Consider the following 22,122-nt stretch of genomic DNA (forward strand, 5'->3'; position numbering starts at 1 on the left):
CTGGATGAAGACAGAGCAAGACTCTGTCTGAAGGAAGGAAGGAAGGAAGGAAGGAAGGAAGGAAGGAAGGAAGGAAGGAAGGAAGGAAGGAAGGAAGGAAGGAAAGAAAGAAAGGAAGAAAGAGAAATAAAGAAAGAAAGAAAGAAAGAAAGAAAGAAAGAAAGAAAGGAAGGAAGGAAGGAAGGAAAGAAGGAAGGGAAGGAAAGAAAGAAAGAAAGAAAGAAAGAAAGAAAGAAAGAAAGAAAGGAAAGAAGGAAGGAAGGAAGGAAGAGAAGGAATATAGAAAGAAAGAAAGAGAAAGAAAGAAAAGAAAGGAAGCTAATAATATAAAGAAAACAGAATCCTTGTTGACCGTTGGGGATCAGGTTTGAGTTGAACACAGGCCAGTTTACATTAAGTGTCTTTAATATGCTCAGGAGTGTGTTGACTACAGAGGAAAAGGCTAGAGGTGGTTGTTACCTCCACAATATTCATTTTTCCTTCCGCTTCCCTATCATTCCTGGTTTTTGTTTGGAGATCCATGTGGTTTCAGGTCAACTAATTTTGCCCTAGCCCTAGAAGTAGCATGCTTGTCTTAGGCAAAGCTAATCAGCCCAATTTACCCCCCACCCCACCCCAACACATCTAGTGTGGCCATTCGGGTATGGCCATGGGACCTTTTTCTTGGAGTGCCAGGACAAAGATGTTATTTCTTCCTCTGAGCCACGTGGGGCACCCCTGCAAGATGTGGAACTACTGCAATCATTTTGGCTACAATTTGTAAAGACAATCTAGGATAAAGCCAAAAGACAAAGGAGGGTAAAGGCAAGAATATTGGAGACAGAGGATGTAGGGCTTCAATAACTTTGAACCTCTGGATTAAACCATGCCTGAAAGCCATGCAATTTATAGACTTTTTAGTTGTGTGAGTCAATGCATTCTTTTTATTATTTAAGCCAATTTGAGTGGGACTATCAGTTACTTGCATCTGTGACTATATTGATTGATGCAGAATTCAGGGCTACAACCTTTTATGCAAAATCCCTAGAGCCAGACGTGTTTCTAAGTCAGAATTTTTCAGATTTAGAAAGGTACCTTAGTTTGTTCCTGCTGCCATAACAAACACCACAGCCTGGGTAACTTATAAAGATTTGGAATTTATTTCTTACAGTTCTGGAGGCTGGGATGTCCAAGAGAAAGATGCAGGCAGGTTGGATGCTTGTTGAGGGGTCTCTGCTTCCCTGATGGTGCCTTGTTGCTGCATCCTCACTTGAGGAAAGCCTGAAAGGCAAAGGGGCTTGCTAGTTCCCTCAAGTTTTTATTTTTATCAGGGCTCTGCCTGCATCACTTAATCACCTCCTAAAGGCCCCATCTCTTCATATTGTCACACTGGCAATTAAGTTCAACACATGAATGTTGGGGGACATTCAGACCATAGCAAAAGGTAATTCAGCTCCCCTACTATACATTACTTAATGCCACAAGTGGGGTCTGGGCCAGCACTCTGCAAGCAACAAACTAATATTTGCAGTGGAATGTATGAATATTCATTCTAGGAGGATAAACAAAGACTATAGTCTCACATCAGTTCAGGTCATGTTTTACCGCTAAGGGAGTTCACCTCAAACTTTGAACAAAACCACATTCATTCTCAAAGCTTTTTGGTTTCTAGAGTTGCAGGAAAAAAGACGGTGGATCAATCTGCACGTCTTCCTGACCTTAAGTTCCTTCTGGTCCAGTTGGAAGACAGTATTTTCATAACTGAAGCCTTCTAGATAAAGGCAATCTGTAACCAGCACTGGGTTCTGTGATGCAATCACTGTGCTGCAAGGGCTTTTACCGCTATTTGGATAGTATTCATTCATAGAATTAACAAACTGGTCAATAAGTATGCACAGAGCATCTAATATGTTCATAGCATGAGCCTACGCCCAGAGGAAAAACCAAAGAGATGTAAGAATTAACCAGTTTGTGTTTAAAAGGATCCTGGCAGATACAAAAGGCTAAATAGCAATTAATTGGTCAAATTAATATATAGTAAACCTGCAAACCTTAAGTTGTCCTCTCCCTACCAGAGGCTCCCTCAGAAAGAAAGCCAGGGCAGGTCTGGGGCAGTAGGGGAGAGATGGGAAGAGAGTGGAGGGAGGCTGCCTGGGTGAAATCTTGGAGGAAGCTATCCACAGAGTGTGTGGGACAGAAGGGTGGGCAGGTCATGGAGGTCCTTGAGTCCCTCGGTTGTCATTTGCTGGTTTTGCACACTGTGTCAGCTTCTCCTATGTGCCTCTCTGGCCAGTGAGCCTTCCTTCCCCTCCTGACCAGCTGCCCTGTCCCTCTCTTATTAAAGGACGCCTAGGGCACAGGCTGTTATCCTCATTTGGAAGGGTTTGGAAATTATACATGAGAGTAAGAAAATTCTGCTGTGGCTTTTTATGGTAAGCATCACTCCTAGCAAGCACGAGAACCCGGTTCTGTCCTTTGTAGAGGTTGTAGTGATTATTATTACTATTATTACTACAATAAACTCAGTGACACACTGACAGTATGTGTGTGATATAGTAAAAAAAATATGACTTTGTTCTTTGTCTCTGGTTCCTGGCACCAGAGCTCTTAAATCCCTTGGGATTTTCTGCATGATAACAGTGTCTTTTTGTTCTAATGAGACCACCATTGTTGGGTCCCTTGATAGCTTCAGGCTGGGGGCTTGTCACCAGAAAGACCAAGCCATGGTTAGAGGATGGGAACTCTCAGCCACAACCCCAGCATCCTGGGAAGGGGGCGTTTGGGAGATTGAGCTCATCATCAATGGCCAATGATTTCATTAATCATGCCTATGTGATGAAACCTCCACTAAAAACCCCTAAATGATAGGGTTACAAGAACTTCCAGGTTGGTAAACATACAGAGGTGCTGGGAGAGTGGAGCACCAGAGTGGGCATGGAAGCTCAATGCACCCCCATCCCCATCTCTTGCCCTACACATCTTCTCCAGTTGGCTGTTCCTGAGCTACATGCTTTATAACGTAAGTAAAATGTTTCCTTGAGTTTTGCGAGCCATTTTAGCAAATTATTGGACCTGAGGGGGAGTCATGGGAACTTCCAACTTTATAGCCAGTTTGTCAAGAGTATGAGAGGCCCAGGACTTGTGGCTGCCTGAAGTTGAAGGGCAGTCTTGTGGAACTGAGCTCCAGAACCTGTGGGGTCTGCACTAACTCCAGGTGGTTAGTGTCAGAACTGAATTGAAATGTAGGACACCCATTTAGTGTCGAAGAGTCAGAGAATTAGTTGGTAAAATCCCAACCATTTGGTGTCAGGAGTGGTGTCATAAGAACAGTCCATAGGGCAGGACACAGCTCAAAACCTAGAGCCAGATTCATTCTCTGCTCAGTCCCCACATGTAAGGATCCCCACTTTCATCCCTTGACTTTCAGAACCCTTTAAATGAGAGGTGGTCAGTTTGAGTAGAATTCATTGCTATTGGTAACTGAGTCATGAACATTTTCACAAGGATCTTTATCAGGCTTTTTAGACATGACGTCTTGCAAATCGTCCTTGGGGCAGCCTGAGAATGTGCCACTTGGATCTTCCACCGCCTGGAGTGAGGCCGACTGGTGCTGCAGCTGGGCCCATCGCTGTACTGGCACCGAGGCTGGGCTTCCCCCAGGCTGGTCCCACTCAATGACTGAGCAAGGTGGAGGTGCTAAAACAGATCCATTCCTGCAGGATGGGGGCCTCCTTTGAGGAGCCACTTTGATTTGGGAGATTCCTCATGGGCCTGGTCCAATCTTTCTTAGAACAGCACTAACTTCTGCAACTCTTCCAGCTCAATCAATCATCCTTCCTTCTCTCTCTCCTCTACAGGGCCCAGGCTGCCATCACAGTCTGAAGGCTTTCCTCCCTTCTCCTGCTTCTTCCTCTTTATACTTCTGACATTTCCCCCAGTAAATCTCTTGCCATCTGCTTCCCAGAGGACCTGGACTAACACAATCCCAAACAACTCTTTGATAGTACGACCCATTGTTATGACAGAGGCAAGGGCTGTGTGACCTCCAGGCCATTTCCACCTTCCTCCTTGACCTCAAGACTCTTCTTGGGCTAAGGGACAAGCACATCTTTGTGCCACTGGGGTTAGATAAGATTTTCCCTCTTGGCAAAAGTTCCCGCTTGGTGTGTGCTTATCTTTCCGACTGCTCCTGGCTGTTTTTGCTCTGAAACAGACACCAGCCTAGATCAAAGATGAAAATATCTAGAGCTGACAGCCTAAAGCAGCTACCATACAAATCAGGATCTCAACCCCCTTCACTGTTTTAAATAGGAAAATGAATCTTCTGCTCCCGCAAATTACACCTGGTCATGTAGAGATAACGATGAATTACATGCTTTCAGAGAAGCAATCCTTTAAGGAGGGCATGCGTGTTTCATGGTATTTAAGTCCAGATGTGAATGTCAAAGGGATTGTATGTGTGGCATTTTACTGTAAACAATATGACAGATTCTTAGTCATCACCCCTAAAATACCAAAGAGAGGAAAACAAATAATAGGGCTCTTTGGCCAGGTTGCTTCACCATATCCCTTAAGTCCCTACGTGATGAGAAAATTGTGAAGGGAATGAGCTGGGGATACCAACATAGGCAGAAAGCACCAATCAATTCTGAATGTACTTCCCTGTGGCACATTTACATGAAAATGGCACCGAAATGCCCATAAGAGCACATGCTTCTCTGAGATTAGCAGGCCAGCCCTCAAAATTATCCTGCTCATAGAATCGAGAATGTTAGAGGTGTAGAGAGGACTTGTTCATGAGCTGGGCCTGTGCTCAGCACATCTAACCTTCTCTTGGGACTTGCTGCCCTTAGAGATGAGGTTGCCGTGGTGGGAGCCCCAGGGTCCCACCTGGGTTGGTTCCCCTCTCCCACAGACCTGAGCAGATTCCCAGCCTTGTCTCTCTGTGGCTCCCTCCAACCTAGTCCCTGTGTTTCGGTGGCCACTGAGGGTCCAATCCTGCCCTTGCCTTCACTTCGTACCCATGCATGTCTTTCTTTATCCCCTGTGATCTTGGCTGCTGCAGTTTATAATATGTTTCTAATATGCTGTTTCTATTCTGTGTGTCTACATCATTAACACATGCTCTGTGTCATTTAATAGGTTCCATTAGGTCAGAAATGGTGGCCCATACCTGTAGTCCCAGCTTTTGGGGAGGCTGAGGTAGGAGGATCCCTTGAGCCCAGGAGTTTGAAGCTGCAGTGAGCCATGATAGCACCACTGAACTCCAGCTTGGGCGACAGAGCAAGACCTTGTCTCTAAAAAAATTTTTTTAAATTAATTAATTTTTTGGCCGGGCGCGGTGGCTCAAGCCTGTAATCCCAGCACTTTGGGAGGCCGAGACGGGTGGATCATGAGGTCAGGAGATTGAGACCATCCTGGCTAACACGGTGAAACCCCGTCTCTACTAAAAAATACAAAAAAAACCTAGCCGGGTGAGGTGGCATGCGCCTGTAGTCCCAGCTACTCGGGAGGCTGAGGCAGGAGAATGGCGTGGACCCGGGAGGCGGAGCTTGCAGTGAGCTGAGATCCGGCCACTGCACTCCAGCCTGGGAGGCCGAGCGAGACTCCATCTCAAAAAAAAAAAAAAAATTAATTAATTAATTAATTTTTTGAAAGTTCGATTACTACCCCGACTTTACAGATGAGAAAACTGAGGCACACAGAGATGATGTCCATTCTTCAGCCTGACTTTATAACCAGACATGTTTTCCATGTTTTCAAGAGCCTAGAGTACATTTTTACCTTAATGCCCACCCTTACCTCTAATGTATCATGTCCAAACCTCACATAATCATTTCCTCCTAAAATACATTCTCTTCCCATCCCTGTCCCACCTCCCCACTATCTATCTATCTATCTATCTATCTATCTATCTATCTATCTATTCATTTTATATACATTTTATGATATACATTTTATGTATATATCTCTCTCTATATAAAATAAAGATGGGATCTCGCTCTGTTGATCAAGCTGGCCTTGAACTCCTGGCCTCAAGTGATCCTCCCATCTCAGCCTCCCAAAGTGCTGGGATTACAAGCGTGAGCCACTGCACCCGACCCCTGCCATCTATTTTTATTTACACTCTTCCTTGCTTCCTAATTACATTATTTCTAATAATGCAGCTCCAATTTTTCCAGCTCCCAAAGACAGAAATCTAAATTTTCTCTCTTCATCATCACCAAGTCCTGTCATTAAAATGTCATTTCTTCAAATTGTCATTCTTTTGTGGGTTGGAAGAAAAAGCATTACTTTAAGAGGCTGGCATAGAGCCCTTCTCAGGGAGAGAACAGTATTGTTTAGAAGTTCAATTTAAGGGTATGTCTGGGATACTCTGGGCACACTGCCTATAGGGTAACCCTGCTCCACAAGAAGCAATAAAAAAATAAATTAATTAAATTAATTAATTAATTAAAATTATTATTATTATTTTTTAAAGGGGTGTGTCTGGTTGGAAAACAAGGCCCTCTGGGTACGGCTGGAGTAGGCTGGGGAGTGAAAGTCCTGAGAGGTGAGACAGCTGAAAGGAGGGGGCCTTATTCCCCAGTCCCCACTTCTCTTATTCCTCTATTTAAAAAAAAAAAAAAAAAAAAGAAGAAGAAAAGAAATTCCCAAATTTAGGCACAGGATTTCCCAGAAGAAAGATGGCAAATCCCAGTCCCCTTTGCAACTAAAGATGAATTTTTGCCCCAGTTGTAGCCAGTGGTAGACATGTGGAAGTGGCCAAGGCAACTTCTGGATATGTTCCACTTGAGTCAGAGAGAAGAAACCAGCTCCAAGAAATAGGCCAGGTGCAGTGGCTCACGCCTGTAATCCCAGCACTTTGGGAAGCCAAGGTGGGAAGATCACTTGAGGTCAGAATTTGAGAACAGCCTGGACAACATGGTGAAACCAAAAAATACAAAAAAAAAAAAACCTTAGCTAAGTGTGGTAGTGTGCACCTGTGATCCCAGCTACTTGGGAGGCTGAGGTGGGAGAATTACTTGAACCCAGGAGGCAGAGGTTGCAGTGAACCAAGACTGTGCCACTGCACTCCAGCCTGGGTGACGGAATGAGACTCCATCACAAACAAACAAACAAACAAACAAACAAACAAACAAACGAGAAGTGAGACAGAGTGAGAGCATGAGTTCAAACAAACGGCATGAGAAATGGCTGTGCACACATAAGCCTTTGCAATCATAGAGATGCCAAGGAGGCTGTAGGGCTTCCTAGGGGATATAGGAGGGTTGAATGTATTTTTACTAAATCCCAAATGTGACTCCATTGCACGTTTGCATTAGAGTTAGATTTTTCCAGTTTCCATTCCCATGACTACCACTTCATGTCTAGATTAAGACAGAGTTTCCAAGCTTGTCTTTCTGTCTATTGTCTTTCTCTGCTGCAGTCCCTCTTGTATAAAGGCCAGATTTGCCTTTCTACAACACTAATGCAATCACAAACACGAATTCATCTGCTCAGGAGTCTAAATCCTTTCTGTTGCCTACAGGGCAAAATCCAGAGTCTTTACACTTGAAACCCCCCTTTCCTTGCCAAGTCCTCCCCCCACCCCACCATCCAACCACCTCCTTTAATGCAACCTCCTTTCTTCCAGCTATTTAGGCCAAAAATGCTGGAGTCTTCCTTGAGTGCTTTCTTTCTCTTACATCCCAGGCTGTATCCTAGGCAACTGTCAACCTGTTGAGACCATCTTAAAAACATGCTCAGCCTCCCCTACTTCTCAACTTCATAGCCACCCTGCTGGTCCTGCCATCATGTTCATTTACCTGGGTACTTAGATTCTCTCCTGACCTGACTTCCTGCTGCCTCCCTAGTGGCAGCCCAGTAGCCAGAGAGAGACTGCTGAAGCTCTCCTCATGTCACTCAGAGTAAAAGGCAAAAAAAGTCCTTTCTTTTTATTTTATTATTATTGTTATTATTTGAGATGGAGTCTCATTCTGTCACCCAGGCTGGAGTGCAGTGGTGTGACCTTGGCTCACTGCAACCTCTGCCTCCTGGGTTCAAGTGATTCTCCTGCCTCAGCCTCCCAAGTAGCCGGGATTACAGGCGTGCACCACCACGCCTGGCTAATTTTTGGATTTTTATTAGAGACAGGGTTTCACCAATTGGCCAGACTGGTCTTAAACTTCTGACCTTATGAGATCTGCCCCCCTCAGCCTCCTAAAGTGCTGGGATTATGGGAGTGAGCCACAGCACCCAGACAGAAAGTCCTTTCAGTGGCCTATCAGGCCATATACAGTGTCTCCCCATTACCTCATCAACTTGATCAACCAGTCTCTTCTTGCTTCTGAAGATATGCAGATTTAGCTCCTACCTCAGGGCCTTTGCCCTTGCTAGTTCATCTGCCTGGATCATTCCTCCTTTGGGTCTTCAGATAGCACACTCTGTCAACTCCTTCAAATCTTTGCTCAAATGCCACTTTCTCAGTTGGCCTGAGAAATATAACCATTATATTTCTCATGTAACCATAAATATTTCTATACATATAAACATCATATATATATGATAAAAGGTTACCCTTTCATCTTCCTTGCTTTTTTCTCCTCCATAGCACTTATCAGGTTCTGAATAATGTACAGTTTACTTATTATTTTATTTATTACATGTCTCTGCCCACCAGAATATACGCTCCATTACATTTTGGTATAGTGGACAGAGAGGTTTGTCCATCTTGTCTCCTGCTGTGTTCTCAGGCCCCAGCTCAGTGCCTGCACATAGTAGATGCTCACTCGTATTAGCCAGGGCTCTCCAGAGAAACACAGCCAACAGGATATATATAGCTATCTATAAGAGTAGATACATTATGGGAATTGGCTCACATGATTATGGAAGTCAAATGCCATTTGCAAACTGAAGGCCCAGGAAAACCAGTGGTGTAATTGAGTCTGAGGACAAAGGCCTGAGAACCAGGGAAGGGAAGGGGTGTGGATGGGGTTGCTGGCATATATCCTGGAGTCCAAATGCCCCAGAACCAAGAGCTTTGATGTCTGGGGGCAGGAGAAGGTAGATGTCCCAGCTCAAGGACAGGGAGACACAATTTGCCCTTCCTCCACTATTTGCTCTATTCAGGCCCTCAATGGATGGGATGGTGCCCATTCACACTGGGGAGGGCAATCTCCTTTACAGGGCCCACTGGTTCTCTCCCAGAAAGACCTAGAAATAATGTCTATCATCTGTCTGAGCATCCCTTAGGCCAGTCAAGTTGACACACAAAATTAACCATTCTATCACTCTTAGCTGCTGAATGGACTTTATTCACCTCCTCTGGTCACCCCATCCCTCTGGCCCAGTGTGTCACTCTCAGCTGGCCCCGCCTAGCCTGTGCAGGTCTGCATCAGTTCCTCACCCTCCTGGGGTCCTCATTCCTTCCATTAGCATTCATACCTCCTCCATGCCTCCCTCTCAACACATTTCATCCCACAGTGACTTCTCCCTCCTTTGGGTTCCTTTGCACTTGTAATGTTTTGGACAAACCTGGTGACTTGGCTTGATCCCATCACATGGGGCAGGAACTAGCCAAGTGTAAAATTTCTCAGAGAGGAATTGCTTCTAATTTTTTTTTCCCTAAAACTTGTGATTTGAGCAAAAAGAGAGGAAGAGGAAAATGGCATGTGGCCATTGCAAAGAGATGGCAATTCAGATGGACAAACCCAAAGGACATTCTCTGTAACACAGAGGACAAGGGTGTGAAGTTTACAAGATCCAGCTCCAGGAAACAAGTGGCAATCATGCCTGCTGAAGCCGCAACACACGGTTGTTTGGAGAGACCCAGAACCAGCACACTGGGAAGTCTTAAAGGAAAGAGTGAAAGTGGCCCAAGCTGGCATCTGGCAGGGGCATTGGCATCTTGGCTTCCCAGGGTCAAGTTATAAACTGTCACTGAGATGTTCTCCCAGTCCTCAGAGTTTATATACAGTGTCCATACTTGGTGTTTGCACTAAGGATTATAGAGTGTCACTTGTGGATGAAATTTATCCATATAACAATATGTTAGAGCATTTGGAAGGAATGCCATGTTTGGAAGAACAGTGCCTAGGTAACCTGCAAAAATATTCCAGGGGAGCCCTATCCCTTAGAAAGGAAGTCCCTCTCAGGGGTGGATGGCAGCCCATTAGTTATGCACAAAGAGTCAGGGCCACATACCATAGCATTGATTTTTTTCTCATTATTTCACATATATTAGTCATTTCAAGGAAGCTGATAAATCTGTGAAGGGCCAGGATCATGTCAGGCTATACATGCTATACTTTCTCCTCCAAAATTCTTAGTTCTGAGCACACGGTAGGTTCTGGATAATTTTTGGATTGATGAACTATAAATTAAAGGCAAATGTCTTCCTATTTCTATGTGAGGGCTTAATAAGTACAGATCTAATATCTAGCTGTTTTCTGAGAATCCAGCATTGGCACTATTTTATATTATCCTGTCCCCATTTACAGGGTGCCCCATGTAAAGTGAGAAAATAGATTCTGAAAAGGATTGAGGGGACTGGGAATTATTCCAAGAGAGACTGTTAATCAACTCATGGCACAGAATCAGAGAAGGATATTTTGGGCTGCAGAGGGCAAGCTCATGCAAAGCACAGTCACAGCCCTGGCAATTTCAGGCCCATTTGGATGAGTCAAGAGTGGGCTATGACAAGTCATTTCCAGGATTCTGTCCACCCACCTACCACCAGAATGCACCAGAGGCCTCGGCAACACCAGCTACCCTCTCTCAGCCCATTTCTGCTTACAGAGAGGGGTCCTTTGGAGAAAGACCAACTCTGCCCCACTTTCTGGGATCCATCATCTCCGGGACAGTGGCGTTTACAACTGTTCTCCTCCTCCCTCCCAGCAAAGGCCCAGAGTAAATCATGTCTCCCAGGGACTGTTTGTAGCACTTGTTGGTATGAGTTGTGGGGCTCTGCAAGGACCCCTTTGTTCCATCAGCCTGGCATCCAATCCTGGAGTAATATAAGGTGGTCCAGTTATTGGGGGGCATTGGGAGGATATAAAGGGGGATTTGAGAACTCACTTTAAGCACCTCTCAGGACTGCTGAGAACCTTTTCTGCTTCCAACCAATCATATCAGTTCTGGGGGCTTGCATAAAACATTTCACCCCAGGACCAAGCAAATGCATTGTATTAGGTGATCTCCAATATCCCTTAATATCCCTTCCAGCTCCTGGAAGCTATGGTTCTAAATTCAGGGCTTAGCTAGCAGATGATGAAGGCCCTTTACTTATTTTCCTTTGCTGCCTGCATTTGGTATTTCACCTTGTTCCTGATCTCTTCTGCCTTATGGGACTAAGGGTAAGGAAAAACTCAAATCCATCATTTTTGCAGTTTGTTGGCAGCTCTAATTCACCAGTTTTGTAGTTTGTTTGCACCTGCTAGAAAAAGGTTTGCTGGGGAGGGATGATGGAACTTGCTATGGTTTGAATGTATCTCCCAAAGTTCATGTGTTGGGAACTTAATCCTCAATGCAACAGTGTTGGGAGGTGGGACTTAATAAGAGGTGATTAGGTCATGAGGGCACAGCCCTCATGAATGGATGTTGTTATTGATGGAGTAGGTTAGTTATCAAGAGACTGGGCTTATTATAAGAACAAGTTCAGCTCCGTCCTGCTCCCTTGGTCTCACACTGTCTTGCTCTTTCACCTTCTGCCACACAATGATGCACCACAAAGGTCCTCACGGGATGCTGTGCCATGCTCTTGGACTTCCCAGCCTCCAGAATCATAAGCCAAATCAATTTCTATTGCTTATAAATTACCCAGTCTCTGGTATTCTGTTACAGCGACACAAAACAGCTAAGATACAACCACAGCCTGGTAGAGGAGACAACAATGCGATGGAATAAATACAGATAAAGTTTCTTAGAAGCAAAGACAGAAAATGACAAACTGCTCAGGAAAGGGAGAGAAGACTTTGAAAAGTAATGTACTGGCATTGGCACTGGGTGTTAAGGAAAGCTTAGGAGTTGCCCAGCCCTTTATCTTTCCATCTGCCAAGAAACCACTGTTCCATTTACCAAGAAACACCCCTTTCAGCAGTTCCTGTGACTGAGTCTTCTCATCCTTTAAACTCATATTTCACATGTCACTTCCTCAAACCCAAGTGTCCATTGACAAACACTGGATGTTTTAAAATGGGGTATAAACATACAATGGAATATTGTTCTGCCTTAAAAAGGAAGGGAATTCTGACGCATGCTACAACATGGATGAACATTGAGGATGTTATGCTAAGTGAAGGAAGCCAGTGACAAAAAGACAAACACTGTGTAATTCCACTTATATGAGATATCTAAAGAAGTCAAATTCATAGAGAAAAAAAGTAGAATTGTGGTTTCAGAGTCTGGAAGGAAGGGGGAATGGGGAGTTAATATTTATTGATTTTCAGTTACTGATTTTTGGTTTGGGATGATAAAAAAGTTCTGGAAATGAATAGTGGTGATGGTTGCTCAATAAAGTGAAGGTACTTAATGGCACTGAGCTGTATGCTTAAAAATGGTTACAGTGATACATTTTATGTTATGTATACTTTGCAATAATAAAAAATGTTTAATTATAGCAGAAAAATACAAATTATTTTCTCAGAGAGGCTTTCCCTGGCCATCTAATTTAAAGAATTCACCCCACGGCAGTTCCTTATTTACTCTTTCTTTGTTCTATTTATTTCCTTCCTGTCATTCACCACAATCTTGTACTTGTTTCCTTATAAGCTTCATAAAGACAGTGACCTTGTCTGTTTTGTTCATTACTGCATCATTCTTACCTGTGCTTAGAGGATAGTAGATACTTAAGAACTGTTTATTGAAGGAAAGATTGAAAATTCTATAAAATGCAAAGTGCAATAGATACATCAAAATTGTTATTCATTGCACATGGCCTTTCTCTATCTGGAAGGATTCCACGTAGTGAGAACAGTTCAAGACCAAGGAAATCCAAATGCAGATCACCTTGTTGCTAAAGGCAGCAACAATTTGACTTGGAGCACCTTTTGAGATTGACTAATACAAGGCTGAAGCTAAGCCGAGAAGTGGATTGATGAAGCTTCAATAGGGCATGTCTCCTTGAGGCTGCTTTTGGCTGCAAGAACAGAAACTTCAGCTCAGAGTGGTTTGGACAAGAAACACAGTGTATTTTCTCACATAAAAAAAAAAAAAGCCTTGAGGTAGGGCTTCAGGGATTAGCTAACTCAGTGTCTTAGTATGCCAGCAAGGCTCCAGTTTCTTTTCTTTCTTCTGCTCTGCCCTCTTCCACAGGTGAGCTTTATTCTTAGGTCAAGATAACTGCCCTAGTTCCATTGTCACACCCAGACACAATGACGCACTATTTCTGCGGAAGAAGAGAAACTGTCCTTCCTTGTGTCTTTTTGTGGGCAAGTGAAGGGATTTTTCACATAAGCCCCACAGATTTCCCATGATGTGTCTTTGGCCAGAGATGCAAGCCCTGATCATGCCTAAACCAGACACAGTCAAGGGGAATGGGACCACTATGATTGGCTAAGACTCGTATGGACCTTTGGGATTGGGGATGTGCCTTCCACAAAGGACATGGCGAGCTGAAGAGGGGAGATAAATTTTATCCTTGGATAAAATTTGGCATCTTAGGAAGAAGGGAATACCTGTTGAGAAGGCAGACGGTAGCATCTACAGCAGGGTGAAATCGGGGGTTTGGATCCGTGCCGCAATATCCACCCTGCCATGGAAGCTTGGATCATTCGAGATGGGACTGACTGTGGAGCACTATAGCAGACCTCAGACCCTTGCTTATTCCCCACCATCCACCTTAGCTTACCTTGCCTGGGGTCGAACTGACTGCAAAGGGTGGAATAAAGCTATGTATCCCTAGGAACTTGCTATTAAGCCATGAAAGGACAAGGAGGACCCTTAAATGCATATTTCGAAGTGAAATAAGCTAATCCGAAAAGGCTACATACTGCATAATTTCAACTCTATGACATTCTGGAAAAGGCAAATTGATCTGATTGATCAGCTTTCAAAAAGATCAGCAGTTGCCAGGGGTTGGAAGGCAGAGGAGGGAGTGGTGCAGATGAGGCAGGAAATTCGGCAGGCCTTGGAGGCCATGGTGATGGGACGTCAGGGAGGGCTTTAAGCAGGAGCACGACATGACCTAATCTCTGCTGTCAACAGATCACTCACACTGCTGTGGGGAGGATGTGCTATGGAGTGGGAAGGTGGGTGGCAGGAGTGGAGGCAAGCAGGGTAGGAAGACCGCTGGAGTCAACTAGCCCAGAGACAGCAGGGGCTTGGTTTAGGGTTTTGACTGTGGAGATGGAGAGAGGTATTTGGACAAAAGGCCTACTTTGGAAATAAAGCCCAAAAGCCTTGCCAAACTATCTAAATGTGCATGAGGGAGGAAAGAGGCAAATCAAGGATGACTTCTAGGTTTTTGGCCCAAGCAATGATGATGTCACTGACTGGGTGGGAAATATGGGGAGAAGGAAGGACCTATTTCAGTGAGGAGGGAAAAATCAAGGCTTATGTTTTGGACATGTAAAGACATCTGGGTGGATCAGCCCTCTAATTGGAGATGTGAGGAGGTGCTTTTTTGGAGTCTGGAACACAGAACTCTAGATCTGAATCTGAGCAGTTTATGGATGGGTTTTAAATCTGGAGGAAATCACTTAGGGAAAGACTGCATAAGGAGATGTGAACTTACTAGCTGTGTGAGTTGAGCATGTTATTTAGCTTCTTAAAATGAGCTTGATTTTGAACTTGTCTACAGCAAGCTTTTTACTACCTATCTTGCAAAGTTTTTATAAGAATTAAATTAGATAATGTGTATGAAAGATACTAGCACAAGGCTCAGCTCATGGTAGATTCTAAGGAAATATTATTTTAAAAAACTCTGAGTATCCTCCATCTCATTTTTTTGGAAATAAAAGTATCATATGAGCCATTAAAAATCAGATCTACACAGAGTGTCCAGGATTTGACCTTTTTGTTCTCTGATTCACCAACTTTCAAAATATTATTCTGGGCCAGTTTTGTAGCATGTGCCCTCAGGGATGGATAAAGAAGGATTTATATCATATTTCTCTGCTAAGAGAGCCCAAGTTTCCTTAGATAGATGTGTGGGCAGGTGGGGTAGGGTTGGGTGGTGGTAGAATGGGGAAGGCATGGAAAAGGAAGTAAAAGGATTAAAAAAAAAAGTATATTAGGCAGCATATAATGGAACAGGAATGAAAAAACTCAAGATTTCAAACCTTAGTCCTTAGGAGAATGGTGTCATTGGGCCAGAAATAGAAACATCGAATGTGGGGTTCGTTTGGGAAGAAGAGAGAAATGACATGAGCTCAGTTTTGGCCAGGCTGAATGTGAGATCCAGACAGAGCTGCCTAGAGGAAAGGTCAGGCCCACAGCTAAAAATAAGGAGTTTATGTAGCTCAAGAGAGAGACTGGACCAAGAGCTAGAGATCTAAGGATCCCCTCATGGAAGAGATGTTTGGAGCCTTGAGATTGGATGAGGTCATTGATGAAAAGTCCATGAAGACAGCCTTTTCTAAGATGGCTCTTTCGTTTCTATTTCATATTTCATGTGGTTATTTATACTTGACTTCCCTGTTTAATGGTAAACTTAGTTGCTCCTCCATTCTCTCAAAGGAGGCTTGATAAATTGCTTTACCTCTCTTAGCTTCAGTACCCTTGACTCTAAAATGAAACGAATAACGCCTTCTGCATAGGATTAAATGAGATTGTCTATTAGGGTGGTTAACACAGTGATGGGCACACAATAAGTACTCAATGAATATTAAATATTGTCTTGATTTTATTTATTTGATTCACCAGTAACTAAGCAGGCTCAGAGAAAATGCATGGACATGGAACACTTGGCCCCTGACATGAAGTGGAAAAAGGAGCCTGTTCTTCCTGGGATCCAGCCTCCGGGAGACCACGTTGCAGGGTCTTCCCACTGCCCACGCTCTGTCACTGGGATTGGAGGCTGTCTCCGCCCCCCACCTTCAGGAGATACCCAAGCTGAATCAGACCATTGTCACTTACTCTCCACTAGTCTGTGCTCTCAGAGAGAGGGTTGAATAAAAGTTTAATTAGATTTCTCAGAGTTTCCTAATGCCAGCAAGAGAGCCCTCAGGGTGTCTAATGAGTCAGTAGCTTCAGGCTACTCCTGAATTATTTTTAGGGCCATAACAAGTCAGCTCCTAAGGCCTGAGTCTCTGGCTCAGCCATCACTGAACAGGCTTAGAGACAGGAGCACATGGTCGTTGACTTTCTGATTTCTCCCTCTCAGAAGCCAAGACTATCCTATGGGGTGACTGGGCAGGGGTGTATGGGGCATGTGTTCTGTTAGAAATGCAGCCGCTCCTCGCCACCATTCCCCATCATCACCAATTTCTTCCTAAGCTATTTTGAAACAACCAGAAAAGGCTTAGAACTGGCTCAAATTCAGGTCACATGGTGATGTGGCTTACAAAGGTCTCAGAAGCCAGCAGTGTTCTCATGTCCAAGAAGACCAGACTTGGCCATTGCTTGAAAAGTAGCAAACATTCCCAGCCCCCAAACCTGGTTTGAAAATACATATACATGTCTTTAGATAACTCAAAGAATAGCCCAGATTATTTTTTTAAATTTAGTTTTGACATAAATTTTCAGTTTATAGAGAAGTTACAAAAATAGTAGAAAATATTTTACTCAAATGCCTCAAATGCTAACATTTTACTACATTTGTCTTATCCTTTTCCCTCTCACCATATCTATTGATTATTGATGTAATGACTGATAAGATTGCTGTAATGTTATTTTCCAATCTATAGACTTTATTCAAATTTCACCAATTTTTTCTGATAATTTCCTTTATAGCAAAAGAAAACCTGGACTATGTATTCAATTGTTACATCTCTTTAGTCTTCTTTAATATGGAACTGTTCTTGAGTCTCTCTTCATATCAATGATGTTGACTTTTCTTCAAAGTACTAGCCAGTTATTTTGTAGAATGTCCCTTAATTAGGGTTTGTCCAATGTTTCCTTGGATTGCATTTGGGTTGTGTGCTTTGGGTGGCAATGCTGTAGAAGTGGTGTTGAGTTCCTCTCAGTGCGGCTTATCAGGAGGCACCTGCTGAACCCTTGTCTCATTACTAGCAATGTGAATTTTGATCCTTTGGTTAAGGTGTGAGGACTAAGCTCTGATTTTTTATCTTGCCCAAATTCCTCTCTAAGGGATCTAGGGAGTCATGCCCTGCAAACCATGGATTCTCATCAGATGGGTTTTATTTGACCCTGTATATTGTGACTTGCTTTTCAATCTGACTCTGGCATAACATTATGAGACAAGGAAGAAAATATTTAACCCCAAAATATATCTCCTTGCCATGCCTTGAAATTGCCCTGCAAAGCCTCTTGTGGGAAAAATCCACATTCTATAGAGAATCCCCTCCACCCTTTGTTTTCCTTCCTTTCCTTCCTGATTCAGGAGATAATCAACTAAGAGCCAGGCACCCTTTTAGGTCTGAAAAGAAACATTTTACAACCTGCTCTCTCTGTCTCTGGAGTCTGCTGAGATATTCCTCTGCACAGTAAAACTTGGTTGCCACAATCCTTTATCTTAACCTGAACATTCTTTTCCATTAATCCCAGGTCTTCAGATAAACTCAACCGATTGTCAACCAGAAAATGTTTAAATTTACCAATAGCCTGGAAGCCCCTGGCTTTGAGTTGTCCCGCCTTTCTGAACCAAGCCAATGTATTTCTTAAATGTATTTGATTGATGTCTCATGCCTCCCTAAAATATGTAAAACCAAGCTGGACCCTGACCACCTTGGGCACATGTTCTCAGGACCTCCTGAGGATCATGTCACGGGCCATAGTAACTCATATTTGGCTCAGAATAAATCTCTTCAAATATTTTACAGAGTTCGACTCTTTTCATTGACAGGTAGTATCAGCCAAGTTTCTCCACGGTAATATTACTTTCTAAAATAATTATGTGATTTTACTTTGCAAAGTTACTTTATAATTAATAAGCATCTTGTGGGAAGGTACTGTGAGATTACATATGTGTTCCTTCAAATTTTACTCACTAGTTTTAGCATCCATTGATGGTTCCGGCCTGAATGTATGATAATGATGATGGTTGTCAAATGCTGGGTTTTTTTTTATATCATTCCTTTTACATCTATTTGTTGACTTTCTACTGCAAGGAAAACTATCTTGTTTATTCATTTATTTATTTACGAATTTATTCCCTCATATTTAAAAAACAAAACTGTCAGCATAAAATTAGTCCTGGTGTGAGCATTTTTCCTTGATCCCTCAGTGAGAGTAAACTTGTCAAGGCCTGTCTGGTGAGCTGGTGGGCTGGTGAGAGGAGTCATTTTGCAAGATGTGAATTGCACTGGAGCCCTGAGTGTGGCTGAGGGAAATTTGAGTCGGGTTTCTGGATCAGGGGCAGGGTTGAGACGGCAGCAGGCGAAGGCTGAAGACACTGTCTGGCATGAAAGACTAGGAGTCTAAGAATATGATCAGCAGGCATGTGTGTCCCTATGACAAAGTAGGACTCACTGTGGGGGACAGCAATGTTCATTATACGTATTCTGGAAACACAGCACCTTGTACTGTAGAACATCTGAAACCAGTGGCTGTGGTAGTGCAGGGGAAGAGTGGCATTGGGGGCTCACTCCAGCCATGCCAGCCACTCTTACTTTCAGGAGAATGGGAGTAGGAGAGAGGCAGAACATGGCCCACATGTCAATCATGATGGCTGCACCCACTATCCAGTTCATGAAAACGGGGGCCTCCTCTGCGTACTTTCAGGGACAACTTTGCAGGAGCCTAAGATCCTATGTGAGCAGGCTGAGACCAAAGCCAATTAAAGTTGAGGGGTATTTCATGCTAGAGGCTGGAGACACCATGGGACATAAATTCTGATCCATACTGTGCTTTGACCTGGCAAACAGTCCTTGAAAATTTTAACTAATCAAAATAGAGGCAGGGCTTGGGTTTGATTCAGAGCATGGTGCCAAGTTGGTAATGGCTCCATCTGCCAGCCTCCCATGCTTGTCAACGCAATTTGGTTGTGTCCCGCTCATTCATGGGTCCTTCCTTGGATTTTGCATGGCACAGCAACAATCCTTCTCCTGCAGTACTACATATACCCCAAAGGAAGCAATTCTGAGCTAAGCACTTGCATAGAGTGACAAATGCACAAAAAGACTTGTGTCAAAGAAAATACCCAAGGAAGAGAGCATGAGGCTATATGGTTGCATGAGAAAAGCAGCTTCACCAAATCTACCAATTAGCTCCCCAGGGAATTATTTCATCCCATCCTTCATTTAATTGAAGACCCGAACATTATTATCTCTGGCATGTGAAGAAGGCATCCAAAATAAAATTAACAATAGTATTAATTTATCATTGATTCAAACATAACTTGAGCTCCCTAAATTACAGTTTCATTGTATTTGGGCATCACATCAAATCAAGCCCAGTGCACCTGTCTTTAAGAATGAAGAGATATGGCAGTGCGGCCGGGTTCCTTCCGCGGGACGGGGAGAAAGAGAGAGCGCGAAAGAGAGAGGATGTCTCTCTCAGACTGGCACCTGGCGGTGAAGCTGGCTGACCAGCCACTTGCTCCAAAGTCTATTCTTCGGTTGCCAGAGACAGAACTGGGAGAATACTCACTTGGGGGCTATAGTATTTCATTTCTGAAGCAGCTTGTTGCTGGCAAACTCCAGGAGTCTGTTCCAGACCCTGAGCTGATTGATCTGATCTACTGTGGTCGGAAGCTAAAAGATGACCAGACACTTGACTTCTATGGCATTCAACCTGGGTCCACTGTCCATGTTCTGCGAAAGTCCTGGCCCGAACCTGATCAGAAACCAGAACCTGTGGACAAAGTGGCTGCCGTGAGAGAGTTCCGGGTGCTGCACACTGCCCTGCACAGCAGCTCCTTTTACAGGGAAGTGGTCTTTAAGATGCTCAGCAATAAGGAATCTCTGGATCAGATCATTGTGGCCACCCCAGGCCTCAGCAGTGACCCCATTGCTCTTGGGGTTCTCCAGGACAAGGACCTCTTCTCTGTCTTCGCTGATCCCAATATGCTTGATACGTTGGTGCCTGCTCACCCAGCCCTCGTCAGTGCCATTGTCCTGGTTCTTCACTCAGTAGCAGGCAGTGCCCCGATGCCAGGGACTGACTCCTCTTCCCGGAGCATGCCCTCCAGCTCATACCGGGATATGACAGGTGGCTTCCTGTTTGAAGGGCTCTCGGATGATGAGGACGACTTTCACCCAAACACCAGGTCCACACCCTCTAGCAGTACCCCCAGCTCCCGCCCAGCCTCCCTGGGGTACAGTGGAGCTGCTGGGCCCCGGCCCATCACCCAGAGTGAGCTGGCCACCGCCCTGGCCCTGGCCAGCACTCCAGAGAGCAGCTCTCACACACCGACTCCTGGCACCCAGTCAGGGACACCCATCACCAGTGATCTCTTCAGCCAAGCCCTACAGCATACCCTTCAGGCCTCTGGGCAGCACAGCCTTCAGAGCCAGTGGCAGCCCCAGCTACAGCAGCTATGTGACATGGGCATCCAGGACAATGAGCTGAGACTGCGGGCCCTGCAGGCCACTGGTGGGGACATCCAGGCAGCCCTGGAGCTCATCTTTGCTGGAGGAGCCCCATGAACTCCCTGCTTCCCCTAAACCCCCAGCAAGTTTCAGAGGCTGCTGCCCATGGGAGGCACTCATGAAGGTGCCTCCATCTCTCCCTCCCCCAATATACCTGCCTGATGGTCAACTCTCAAAAAAAAAAAAAAAAAAAAAAAAAAAAGAATGAAGAGATATGATGTTCGGAAGCCTTAATTTGAAATGCTGGGTGCATTTTTCATTGTTTATGCTTTAGCCATTTTTGCCTGGAAGTTGCTAGTGGTACAGTGTTTTATATAATGTAGTCTTTACGTCAAGCTTTTGAAAACATGCCAAGATTTACAAAGCAGGATAGCCATGCTCTCAAATGTTACTTCTAAAGTTATTTTCTTGACACTTTGAGATAAGCTAAAACTGCACTCCTGTAGCAGGGCTGGATGGTGTCCCAGTATCTCAGACACTTGTCTGGCCACCTAGAGTGTACCAGAGGTGGTTCCCTCTTTACAGGTCAGCGATGGGCACAGTGAGCTGATCTGTCGCCCCTGGAAGTTGCATGTGCGAGGGCCTCCCAGGCCCCCTCATGCAGAAGTCATCCCACCTGGATCGGGGAGTCATGTGGAGCTCACCAAACAGCTGTCAGAGAGCCCTGGCCTGGCCAGCAGGGCCCTTCTCACAGAGCTGTAACATTTCAATTTCAGTAAATTGTACTGGCAGCCAGCACGGGAGCAGATGCTCTGCTATGAGGGTTCAGGAAGAACAAACAGTACCTGCCGTCAAAGGATGGATAACCTACTCGGGATTCAACCAATATTGAGGAAAACATGGTGGCGAGTGAACAGAGCCCGGGACTGGAATCACTGGATTTGTGTTGGGCTCTGAAATCCTGTCACTTAGGGCAGTCTGCCTGACCTCTTGGCACTTCCGTGTCTTCCTCGTAACTGGAAAACAGCAGTTCTTACCTGGTAGTTTCTTGTGAAGATTAGTGAGAGAATGGAGACACAGTGCTGGCATGGTGTCTAGAGCAAAGTAAACAGAGCTCAGTAAACAGTAGCTGCTTTAAGTGCCTCCTGAGTACTGGACGCTTTCATCTCTGTGATGTTCCATCAGCCCTATGATTAGGCCCCATTTACAGAGATGGCATCGCAAGGCCAGAGAGCTGAGGGGCTTGCTGGTGGTTGGTGGTTCATCAGCGGTACAGCTGCGCTGGACTCTGGCCCTTCTGACTCCAGGCTCAATGCTCTCCTTGTCCTGACAGAATTGGCCCTTGTAATGCCAAGATCATTGATTGAGAAGAAATACTCCAGCATCTTCGAAGCAAACACAACACTAATAACAATGATCTCTTACCTTTGTATAACCCCTTTAACTTTCCGGAGCACCTTCACATCTATTATCTTCGATCCCATCTGTTTCAAAGCGTATTCTTTTTTGTTCAATGTGCAAAAATTACTTCTACCGGGACTTTTTCTGCTGCAAAGCTCTGGATGCACTAAAG

The 22,122-nt window shown here is 44.5% G+C and overlaps 1 pseudogene across 1 annotated transcript; it reads left to right on the plus strand.

The window, feature by feature from the left end:
• Positions 1–19,510: 19,510 nt before the first annotated feature.
• On the plus strand, positions 19,511–20,782 carry LOC112627784 (annotated as a pseudogene). Its single transcript, XR_003120226.1, has one exon. The product of XR_003120226.1 is annotated as a ubiquitin-like protein 7 pseudogene (transcript).
• The last annotated feature ends 1,340 nt before the right edge of the window (positions 20,783–22,122 follow it).

This window comes from Theropithecus gelada, chromosome 1, assembly GCF_003255815.1.
Source record: "Theropithecus gelada isolate Dixy chromosome 1, Tgel_1.0, whole genome shotgun sequence".
NCBI classification, from domain to species: domain Eukaryota; kingdom Metazoa; phylum Chordata; class Mammalia; order Primates; family Cercopithecidae; genus Theropithecus; species Theropithecus gelada.